Here is an 11,669-nt window from a genome sequence, read left to right as displayed (position 1 = left end):
GGGTTTTGTCATGCAGGTGTATCCCGGGTTAGTTAAACCCCAGTTTTTTTTTAATATGCTGTTATTCTGGTGGTCCGCTGCTGCCGCGTAGTGATATCACTTAGCGATAGGCGAAGTAGTGCACTGACGAGTTTTTCCAGTCAGAGGAAAAAAAGACAGACATGAGCGTGGAGAGTTTAGCTTAGCAGCATCAGCAGGAAGCGATTAGGAAAAGACAACAGTACTTTTTCAATAAAGTAGAAAGGTAGCAAGGCTACATCAGAAAAAGTTTTTGACCATTGAAAGATATTATGGAGTTGCCGACCCGTTTCAACGATGTGGCTCATGAATATCCCGGTGAGTTAGCTGTTGGCACACGCGGTGAATTAGCCACGTGGTTGTTGATAACTTTGAAACATGTTATTACTTGAGACTTTGGATTTGTGATGAAAAAAAAAAAACAGTCGGGATAAACTCTGTAAGAAATGTTCGTTCGTATTTGAAGCCCAGGAGTCGGTTTAAAATAAAGAAAGCAAACCTCCCTTAAAAGTTATAAAAGGAGTGTTTAATAAAAGGATGCAGTAGTAGGTCAAAAGTTTCACAGCTGTGGCTCAATAGCCCGGGACACGCGTCCACAGGCCACTGACTGAGTGGAGCTCATCAGTAGTTACTGTCTGGCGGTCCGGAACAAAAGAGAGATCGATTTCACAATCCAAACATGTTTTATAGAACCACCCCTTTCCGACCATACAATAAACAACTTCAAAATCAGACGCGCCCCGCTCTCGTCCTCTCATTGGTTGGTAGGGGGGGGGGGCTGGATCCTCCTCTATAGGCTGACGTCGTCGGGAGCGGGTCCTCTTATGACGTCACCGTCGCCATCTTGTTAGCGAAGTCCCTGGAGCTCTCATCTACGATATTCTATTATGCAATTCTTAGGAGGTTTATCAGTTATTAAACAGGCAACTGTATCATTGCAGCATCAATGAGTGAGAGGTAGAGGCGGTGTGTTTAGTATGTAACTCCACGCGTCCTTCTCCCTCTACTCATATATACAATACATATTAGCTTTATGCTATCTGAGGCTAAAAACAACATCCTGTAATACTACCGGAAGTGGACAAATATGCTCCGTCCAGAAACAGTGAATTATCTTTTAAAGTTCCGCTCTAATATATTGATAATTTTTCTTACAACTCATAACCTGCTGATATTGCAAATGGTATTGTTATTTAGAAGAAATGTGAATACTGTGGAACGAAATGCTAAGCAATGGTCGGCTAATTCAGCTAACCTGAGCAGACACCGTTAATGTTATGTGGTTAATGCATTGTGTCAATCTGTTCTCTGTAAGCTACTTTATAAGCTTGGTATATGATGCAAAGTTAAAGTGTCTGCAAGTGAAATGTTATTATGTGTGTATGAGGGATTGTATAGGATACTGTGTGTAACTCTGTTGAGACAAGAAAAAAACAACACTCAATGTGGACTAGTAATAAGGACAATTAATGATTTCCCTGCACCTTTTGTGCAGGCTGGTTTTTTGTTTGAGCTACAGATTGGATTGAGTTGTGCAAGCTGCCTCTGTCTCGCTGCCTTCTGGTTTCCACCTCATCATTCCCCTTCTTCACTACTCACTGGATCTTCAGTCATCATCTCAATATCTTCAGTTCCCATCCCTCCAACTCACTACAGTCTTCTTCACCTGTCAACCAGGATGGACAGTCTTTCCCATAAAGGGCGTAGGAAACTTGAGTGCTCTCAAGGAAAAAACTGAAACGTTCACAAACTTTGGGTTGAGTAACCAAAGACTGATTAATACTCACCTTGTTAACAGTGTATACCTTGATGTTTATTAAGATTCTTTTTCTGTTGTTGTTGGTGAAATTATTGGGGAAGGTTAGAGGTTTTTTGTACCTATGCTCTAACTTAATCCCCGGTCTCCCTTAGAGCCAAATCTAGATTAAAACCTACGGGGTTGGTAAAACAAAACCCCAAGGGGGTTACAAAAAAGTGGGGGGTTAGCCAGGAGCGGGGGGACTGCTGCAATTAAGTTGGTTTTAACCCAAAAAATGGGTTCCAAAAAAAAAAACACTTGAAGAAAACAAAAATTTGTATAGACTTAAAAGGTTGATTTTTTTGTGTAAATTATGTTAAGAAGATCAAAAAAGCTTATTAAATTTAAGTATAGATAAAATGGTTTTGCAACCTTTGAGTACATGGCCCTAGTTCCCCTTTATGTTACAGGCATAAATGAACAGTGCACGATATAGAGATAACGGGTTTTTTAAAGGCTAAGGGAAACATAGGAAAAAAAAAAAAAAATAAATTTATTCCTGATTTCCCTGATCAGCCAAGAGCCAAACCCCCTTGTAGAGTACTCATCGAGGGGGGAATTTAAGACTTAAATTGTAAACCATGGCCCAGTGCCTCCCCTTAGACCCCAACATTCCCTGGCATGTGAAAACCCATTTGTGAGCTGTGTAAAGGGCTTGGGAGGGGTTAGCCCAAAAATGCTTGCTGAACTGAGCCTCTTGCGGGGAGTGAAAAGCTGGTTTTGGAATATGTTTCGCGGCAAAAAGATTGTCCAACCTGATGGTTCCCCCAGAGCCCTGAACTCCTTCCATTTGTCGATCAACATTTTCCTACCCTAGAAAGTGACAACAGAGCAACGAAAAGGTCAGCTTGCAATGCTGAGCCAAGTCTAGCTCATCCCTTTCTAATCCCCCCCCCCATCAGCCCCCCCACAATTTTCCCCCCTTTCCTGAGTGAGAGCACTTTTATCCACCTCAAGCCAAAGGTTATTGTTGAACACTTATTCTAGTGATTTGAAAAACCCCCGGTCTAGTTTCAGTAGAGCAGAGTCAGGACCTTCTCAGGCCGACTTCCAAAGCCAAACGGCGAGGTACTTGAGCCTGGGGCACCCCGGTAAACCTTCTCTACAGAGGGGCGGGAACCTTTAACACTCAAAGACCACTTGGACCCGGTTTTTTACAGAAAAAAAAACACTGAGGCCGCAAAACTTTTGACATTAAATGAAGAAACGTTAAAAAGTTTGTTATTATTTTTAAAATTTTTTAATTATTTTTTTCCTTTCCGCTTTGTATAAAAAAGTTATTGTTTGTTAGAAAATCCTGAAAATGCCCCAGAGAAAAAAAAAAATTTTTTATTCATGTAAAGAACACTTTTTTATTTCTTAAACAAAAATAAAAAAAAAAAAACAAGTTTAAAGGGGCTCTTTCAAAAAAAAAGAAAGGTTGAACTTAAATAATAAAGCATATATGGCATTATTTATAAAACAAACAAAAAAAGCGTGAGCCTTTTCATATCGCCTTGGGCTTTTGGGGGGGGATCGGGGGCCTTGACCCCAATTTTAAAAAAAAGGAAAAAAAAGCAATTTCACTGAACAATGGAAAAAAAATATTTTCTAAATGTCTCTAAATATTTATTTTCCCCGGTTAATTGGACTTTGTTCCCGAACCTCTCGCACGCGTTCCAAATCAGCGGTAGGAAAATCCTTTCATCTTTAGCAGGGTGGGAAAGGGCTCAGTGAGGCTGAGGGGGTGTTTTTTTAACAAAAATTCAGGTGGAAAAAAAGTGCCACATACATATGTGGATCCCCAAGACGACAGGACTCCAAAACTATTTCTTTATGTTTAGTGGTGTCGGGGGAGGGCTATCCATGTTTCAAACACAAGTTTGTCCGTCTTGGAAGGTTTTTCAATATCACTCCCTTTGTGATTTTGGGGAAGAGTGGCCTTTCGACGGGAAACATCTTGGATACTGTCAAGGTTTGAACTTGGAACCCTATATCTTTGTCGGCTTGTCAGCCACTCCAGCCAAAAAAACAGGTTGATTCACCGCAAATCAGTCACATTTAAGGTTGGAACGACGGGGCAGGGGGTGAACCCGGGGAAGGGGAATGGTTTTTTCCTCTCTGAACTCACGAATCTTTCCCAAACGTGCTTTCATTGTGGTGATTGAGAATGCAAAACTCATAATTTATCACCCTTTTAGCTTTTTGAACTCTTTAAAGAGGGGAAAATGAAGCAGTGTCCCTCTGTAAAACTTGGCAACACTGTCGCTTGGTAAACGCCAACACCTCCTCCACATGGTGCGTGGCCTCTTCCCTGAAGAGTTGTATTTGGGGGTTCAGGTTAGCTGTCATGTCCCCCATGAAGTGCAGCTTTTCCCCCACTTGGCTTTCCAATTGGAAAGGTGAGCCCCTTTGGCCTCGAAAGTTTTTACTCTCCCCGACATGCAGCAAAGCTTTTGACCTCTCCTTGGGACAGCCACCGGCACTATTATGCAGCAGGGATCAAATACGGCTTTCCACCTCATCCGTAATGATCGGAACGACGGGGGATTTAAACCCTTTTTGCCCTTATTTTATTTACATCTGAATGACAACATTCATGACCTCGTGCATCTGGGGGAAAAGGTTTGGGCACACAATCCCTCTTGGTGCAGGATGCAGTGAAATGTCAGCAGCTTTCTGTCCAGTGATTTCTGCGAAAGGCCCAAACAAAGCCCTGTGTGCTCCAGTCTTTACTCGGCGCGCCATCAGTAGCCGCTGACACCCAGGTGGGTTGTTTTTTTTTCTTTGGCTCTTAAACATCAAGCACAGCCTCACAGATGTCTTCCCCCCTGTCGGGGCCTTTTAGTGGTATCAACTCAACCATTTCTTCCGGTGGTCCATCGGTGTTCATATATCGACAGAACAGCGCTATTTGCTCAATGTCACCCTTTTTTCTTTGGACGCATCACAGGCGATTGAGTACGCTGCAGCTGAAATGATGTCTTTAATTTGCTGTTTTGTCATTTTTATGGTCCTGTCTTTGACAGTCTTCGCAGGGGAGGGCATCTCTCGGATTTTTTGCATAATTTGGCTCTTGTTTCCAAAGTCCGCAAAAAGGTGATTCTGAAATCTTAATGATTGACTCTTTTATGCATTCGCCATCTGTGAATGGGTTTCCACGCCTGACTATTTCCTGAGCGGCCCACAAAACTTGCATAGGTAGTTGAATTTGTAACTTCATCCATTTCTTGAATTTGATTTTTCCTCAGATCAGGGTTTTCGCTTCAGTTCCAAAACGCTTGTTTTCTCTCTTCTCCCTCTGGATATTTTCAGCAAAGGCCCGTGTGTTTAATTTGGAAAAGTCTTGCGACTTTGATCTTTTAATTTTTGGCAAGTTTCTCCACCACAAATTAGGGATACTGGTAAGCCACTCTCGTCTGAGGTAAATGCAAATGAATCTGCCCGGCATCATTAAATATTCTATTTTCTTCAGATATTTTTTTCTTCTTAGATTTTCCATAGCCTACCTGGGGTTGAAAGTCTCGATAGATGCACAGCGTCTGGGCGGGCACATAGGCTACCGACTTCCGGCGTGATGCATATTTTGAGAGACGAAAACTAAAAAAAATAATAATAACATATTAATACAATAAAATAATTTTTATTTTTAATATTTCACATCACAATAATGTTCAAATTTAGAAACTACAATAAAAACGTATCCCTGAACCGCCTCCAAACGCTCCTTACCAAAGCCATCTCTAGAGGGGGAGTTTCGCCTGCAGAATCGGATAAGTATTTACTCAGGCAATTTTGTCGAAGGGGTTGGGACCAGATTTGTCATTGGCCTTCACTTGAACAAAGGAAAAAATAGTCCTCCATCTTTCCCAGAATTACTGTTGCTATTTAGAACGGAAGAGGACCGGCGGTCCGCCCAAAATTGAACAAATGAAAAAACATCTCGGAGGCACAAAGGCTGCAGCCAATGTTCATTCAGTCTTGAGCCTGCCTGAATTTGATGGGAACCAATTGTCACACTTCCCAAAAAGCCTGATGCAAGCTCCAAACTTGAAAGGGAAGTCGCAGAACTTCGGAAGCAAGTTGCACAGCTAATACACAAGAGAAAAAAATAATTCAAGCGTGAAGAGCCTCCAAGCAGTTCAAAAAGGAAGGAAACACCCTTGCAAAGTGAAAGTTTAGCAGCCGTGTCACAAATCCCTTGATGTCCCAAACTCCCCATCAACCAAAACCGATTTCTGCTTTAAGTGCGGAGAAGATGGCCACATTGACGTAAATTGCACCAATGAACCTAACCCTGGCCTTGTAAGGAAAAGAATGAAAAAAACCCGAGTCAAACGTGACAGATTCTGGGCACGACAGGGAGCCCCGACGCATCTTTAAAACTTGTAGAGGTCCTGCAGTGGGACAACCAGGAGCTGAGGATGTCAATCAGACAAGTCCCGTAGCAATGACCCACAATTTGGAAAAGGAAACAGGATTTAAATCCCCCGGAAGCGGTGATGGGTTTTCCCCACACCCTACCTCCTGGGCTGGTGTGGCCCACGCTGTGTCTCTACCGTCTCTCTAGGGGACACAAAATGTCAATCCATCCTTGACACCGGATCTCAGGTCACCACCATTTCCGACACTTTCTGTTCCAAATACCTGGATCCTTTCCCATTTGGCCTATCCATCATCTGCTCGAGGTTTTGAAAGGGCTGGAGGTCAGTCTGTACCTTATCTAGGCTATGTTGAAGTCCCTCTAACTTTCCCCGACAGTGTTACTGGTGCAGAGGAGCAGCTAACTGCCTTAGCGCTTGTAGTCCCCAAGTGCCAGTTTAACAGCCAAATTCCAGTGTTGGTTGGCACAAATGTTCTGCTGCAAGTCTACCAACGCGGGATGGATCGTGACAGTCCGACCTTCCAGAGGAGGTCAGACAGGTTTGCATCACTCCTCCAATATGTTGCCAAAGCGCACGAAAACAAAAACAAACCTTGTCCTGTGAAGTTGCATGGGAGGAACCCCGTCACCATTCCAGCGGGGCACAGGGTTGTGTGTGGTTGGAGATGTCAGGGTTGGGAAAGAACATTCTAGCACATCTTTTGTCTTTGAACCCCCTGAGTCTTTTTCCCTGCCTGGTGGGCTGTTCCTTGAATTTGCACTTCTGAACATCACCTGTAAGGCCTCCAGCAAGATCCCTGTCTTTATCAGGAACACAGCAGACCACAGTGTCACTCCAAAAGTGTATCATAGGTGAAATATCTGCTGCTCAGAGTACAATGCACCTGAACGCCATGGCCATCAAGACAACTTACCCATTGGAGTTGGTCTGCATGGACTACCTGTCCCTCGAACCTGATAGCCATGACACCCGGAACATTTTGATCATCACTGACCATTTCACGAAGTTCGCGGGTAGCAGTACCAACGAAGGATCAAAAGGCAAGGACGGTTGCTAGGGCCCCTTTGGGAGACCTTCCTTGTCCATTACGGGTTTCCTAGTCGCCTTCACAGGGAAGGGATTTTGAATCCCACACAATCAAAGAGCTGTGTTCACTGATTGGAGCACAGAAGGTCCGTACTACACCCTATCATCCCCAAGGAAATCCTGTTGAGCGCTTTAATAGGACCCTGTTAAGCATGCTTGGAACCTTGGAGGACAAGGACCAACAACATTGGAGAGATTGTGTTAAACCCCTTGTACATGCGTACAATTGCACTAGGAACGATACAACGGGGTATTCCCCATATGAATTGATGTTCGGCCGGCAGCCGACCCTCCCAGTTGATCTCATCCTGGGCACCAAACCCTCCCACTGAGACCAGCAGGACACATTCGGAATATGTGCAGAACTTGCGCCAATGTCTCCATGAGAGCTACACTCTGGCAGCTGAGAGCTCCAAGAAAGCAGGAGAGAGGAACAAGCTGCGGTTCGATGCCAAAGTCAGGGCTACTGAGTTAGTTGAAGGTGACCGTGTCCTGGTGAGGAATGTCAGCGTGCGCGGGGAAACATAAGTTGGCCGATGGGTTTGAGCTGCCTGTTCACATTGTTGTGAAACGGATTGATGGTGGCCCTGTGTATGTTGTCAAGCCTGAGAGGGGCAGTGGGCCGCACCGTACCCTCCACAGAGATCTGCTTTTGCTCTGTGGGTTTCTGCCTGTTGAGGAAACTCCAGAGCAGGGACCAGGGTCAAGCAAAAACAAGGAAAATGGATTTGAGAAGTAGTAAGGTAAGAAGTCAGCAGGCGTAATGTGATGATTCAGAGGGAGATTTGACAGCTGAAGAGGAGGTTGGGCGCTGTTTTGAGGGACCACCACAAATAACTTTGTGGGGGCCTTTTGTTCAGGAAATAGAATATATGCCCAGGAGGCGACCTCTGACCTCACTGAACCCAAATGCTCCTGATTTTGACTGTGGGACCGATAAAGGGATTCTGATTCTGGTTCTGATGTTAATTCTTTGAAGAAAATAGGAAAGTCACAGAACTGGTGGGAACCGCACTTTGAAAATGAAGAAGCCCATAAGCAAAGAAGAGGTTACAATGAGGCACTGTAAGTCTTTGAAATTAGCCCAACGTAAGCATTTGTCTGAGTTTGAATACAATAAGTGCGTCTTGTTGAATTTGTTTTGGAGACTTTAGTTGAATGTGCTTTCTGAATTGGATATTCATTGCCTGAGCTTCTTTGCCTTGTTTAAAGTATTGCTGATGGTGCTGCAAGTGGGGGCCACTTTGTTGCAAAGAGTTGCACCTACACATATCAATGACTGTGATAGACCACTTGTTGAGTGATAGCAGTATATATCAGGTGATGGTTGAGAGTATGATTGTTTACTACAACAGTCATTGAAAGCAATCAAAAATGAGGCGGGGTTGGGTGGATATGTCTGCAGTCAGTCCTTAAGAAGGGTAGGACTTGGCAATAAACAACACTTCCACTGAGACACAGCAAAGAAGATGTTGGGAAGGAACCCCTTGGAACTCAGGAAAAATCATGACGGAAGAGGCCTTTACTGTAGGATATTGAAGTCTTTGATATTGACCCAACTTGAGCATTGGTTTGCAATTGAATTCAGCAAGTGCTTCTCGTTGGGGCGGTTGAACGGGACAAAGACTACAGACCATAACTAAACATGTCATTTTGATCACATTCAGATAACCTCTAAGGAAGACACTGATGATGTTTGTCTTCATAAGTGCTTCTCTTTGGGGTTGTCTTGGTTGTGAATATGCCTACAGAAATATTCTTTTACAAATACTCTCCATTAATTTCATGTATTTGTCACCAAAATGATCCAAACAAAGGCACTGACTTGAGTTTAATGCAGTAAGTGCTACTTGTTGGGGTCGTTTTGCTGACCCCTGAAAGCCCCTCAGAATTCATGACTTCAGTCAGCTGGTGTGTTACTTATTGAAAACTTGAGATTATTCTGATTTGGTCCTCATAATTACCTTTACAAAAACACTAACTCTTGTTCATATTGCAGTAAGTGCTTTTGTTGGGGTAGTTTTGCTGACCCTGCATCATCCGTGTGTATTCTCTGTGTTCATATGCACAGTTTGATCTTATGTTATGTCTTAGAAGAAAATAAGAAAGTCACAAAAGTGGTGGGAACCGCACTTTGAAAGTGAAAAAACCCATAAGCAAACAAGAGGTTACAATGAGGCACTGTAAGTCTTTGACATTAGACCAACGTAAGCATTTGTCTGAGTTTGAATATAATAAGTGCTTCTTGTTCAATTTGTTTTGCAGACTTGAGCTGAATGTGCTTTCTAAAGTGAATATTCATTAGCCTGGTAATACCAGCCTGTTTGACTTGGATTCTCTCCGGCATACAGTCTGGAACAGCGTCATTGGATTTGGATTACTCTAATGGTTGGAAACTTGTCTGAAGTTTAAAATCGTTGGCGTTCCCTTAACCAATCACTTACGTTTGGTAATGACGTATGTTATCCGCCGAAGGGCAGGCTCTGACCTGACGCATCCTACTTCCGCTTTCACAGTACAAAACAAATCGCTACCTGCTAGGGTGGTTGTCAAAAGGGCTGTCAATGACATGTGTCGATGTTGTCAATGTAACCTAAGGATTCAAGGGACAAATTGTAACTCGAAACAGTTATTTGGAAAAAAAGGAAGAATTCCTTCAAGAGTTGAAACAACCAAGTGGATACCTAGTAGCTGCTCTGCCTCGGTCACCATTGTTGAACTACAGACTAGACTACAGTTCAAACTCGGCACCAACTTCGACGTTATCGCTCTCAACCCCTCCCCCTGTTTACTGATTGGACCAATAGAATTCTGAGTTCCAGTAATCGTACGTAATGAGTTTTTGCCCAGTCTCACTTACAGGAACAAAATGAATCGGGCGGAAGTATGTAGGCTGGTATAGACAGGCTAGATATTAATTGCCTGAGCTTCTTTGCCTTGTCTAAAGTATTGCTGATGGTGCGGCAAGTTGGGGCCACTTTGTTGCAAAGAGTTGCACCAAGAAACATCAGTGACTGTGATAGACCACTTGTTGAGTGATAGCAGTATATATCAGGTGATGGTTGAGAGTATGATTGTTTACTACAACAGTCATTGAAAGCAATCAAAAATGAGGCGGGGTTGGGTGGATATGTCTGCAGTCAGTCCTTAAGAAGGGTACGACTTGGCAATAAACAACACTTCCACTGAGACACAGCAAAGAAGATGTTGGGAAGGAACCCCTTGGAACTCAGGAAAAATCATGACGGAAGAGGCCTTTACTGTAGGATATTGAAGTCTTTGATATTGACCCAACTTGAGCATTGGTTTGCAATTGAATTCAGCAAGTGCTTCTCGTTGGGGCGGTTGAACGGGACAAAGACTACAGACCATAACTAAACATGTCATTTTGATCACATTCAGATAACCTCTAAGGAAGACACTGATGATGTTTGTCTTCATAAGTGCTTCTCTTTGGGGTTGTCTTGGTTGTGAATATGCCTACAGAAATATTCTTTTACAAATACTCTCCATTAATTTCATGTATTTGTCACCAAAATGATCCAAACAAAGGCACTGACTTGAGTTTAATGCAGTAAGTGCTACTTGTTGGGGTCGTTTTGCTGACCCCTGAAAGCCCCTCAGAATTCATGACTTCAGTCAGCTGGTGTGTTACTTATTGAAAACTTGAGATTATTCTGATTTGGTCCTCATAATTACCTTTACAAAAACACTAACTCTTGTTCATATTGCAGTAAGTGCTTTTGTTGGGGTAGTTTTGCTGACCCTGCATCATCCGTGTGTATTCTGTGTGTTCATAAGCAAAGAAGAGGTTACAATGAGGCACTGTAAGTCTTTGACATGAGCCCAACCTAAGCATTTGTCTGAGTTTGAGTACAATAAGTGCGTCTTGTTGGGGTGCTTGAACATGACTCATGCTACAGACTGTAGAGGAAGATACATGTCATTGAAATCACATTCAGATTACCCTAAAGCAAGACACTAATGATTTGTGTCTTCATAAGTGCTTCTCTTTGGGGTTGTCTTGGTTGTGAATATTTCAACAGAAATATTCTTTTACAAATGTTCGCCGTTTAAAACATGTATTTGTCACCAAAATGATCCAAACAAAGGCACTGACTTGATTATAATGCAGTAAGTGCTACTTGTTGGGGTATTTTAGTTGGCCTTTATGTGTAGTGTGTTAGTTGTACATCAGTAGTCAACTTTAGTAAAAATGCACATTTCAATTTTAGTCTATGTCTTTCCAGATAGAAAGACTTTAGTTGAATGTGCTTTCTGAATTGGATATTCATTGCCTGAGCTTCTTTGCCTTGTTTAAAGTATTGCTGATTGTACTGGTCTGGGTGGATCTGAGCAGCAATCCCACTATCCAGTTCAGCTAAACTAATTGTCAATGAATA

This window comes from Eleginops maclovinus, chromosome 17 (assembly GCF_036324505.1).
Source record: "Eleginops maclovinus isolate JMC-PN-2008 ecotype Puerto Natales chromosome 17, JC_Emac_rtc_rv5, whole genome shotgun sequence".
Lineage (NCBI taxonomy): Eukaryota > Metazoa > Chordata > Actinopteri > Perciformes > Eleginopidae > Eleginops > Eleginops maclovinus.
Note: the sequence above shows the minus strand (reverse complement) of the source record.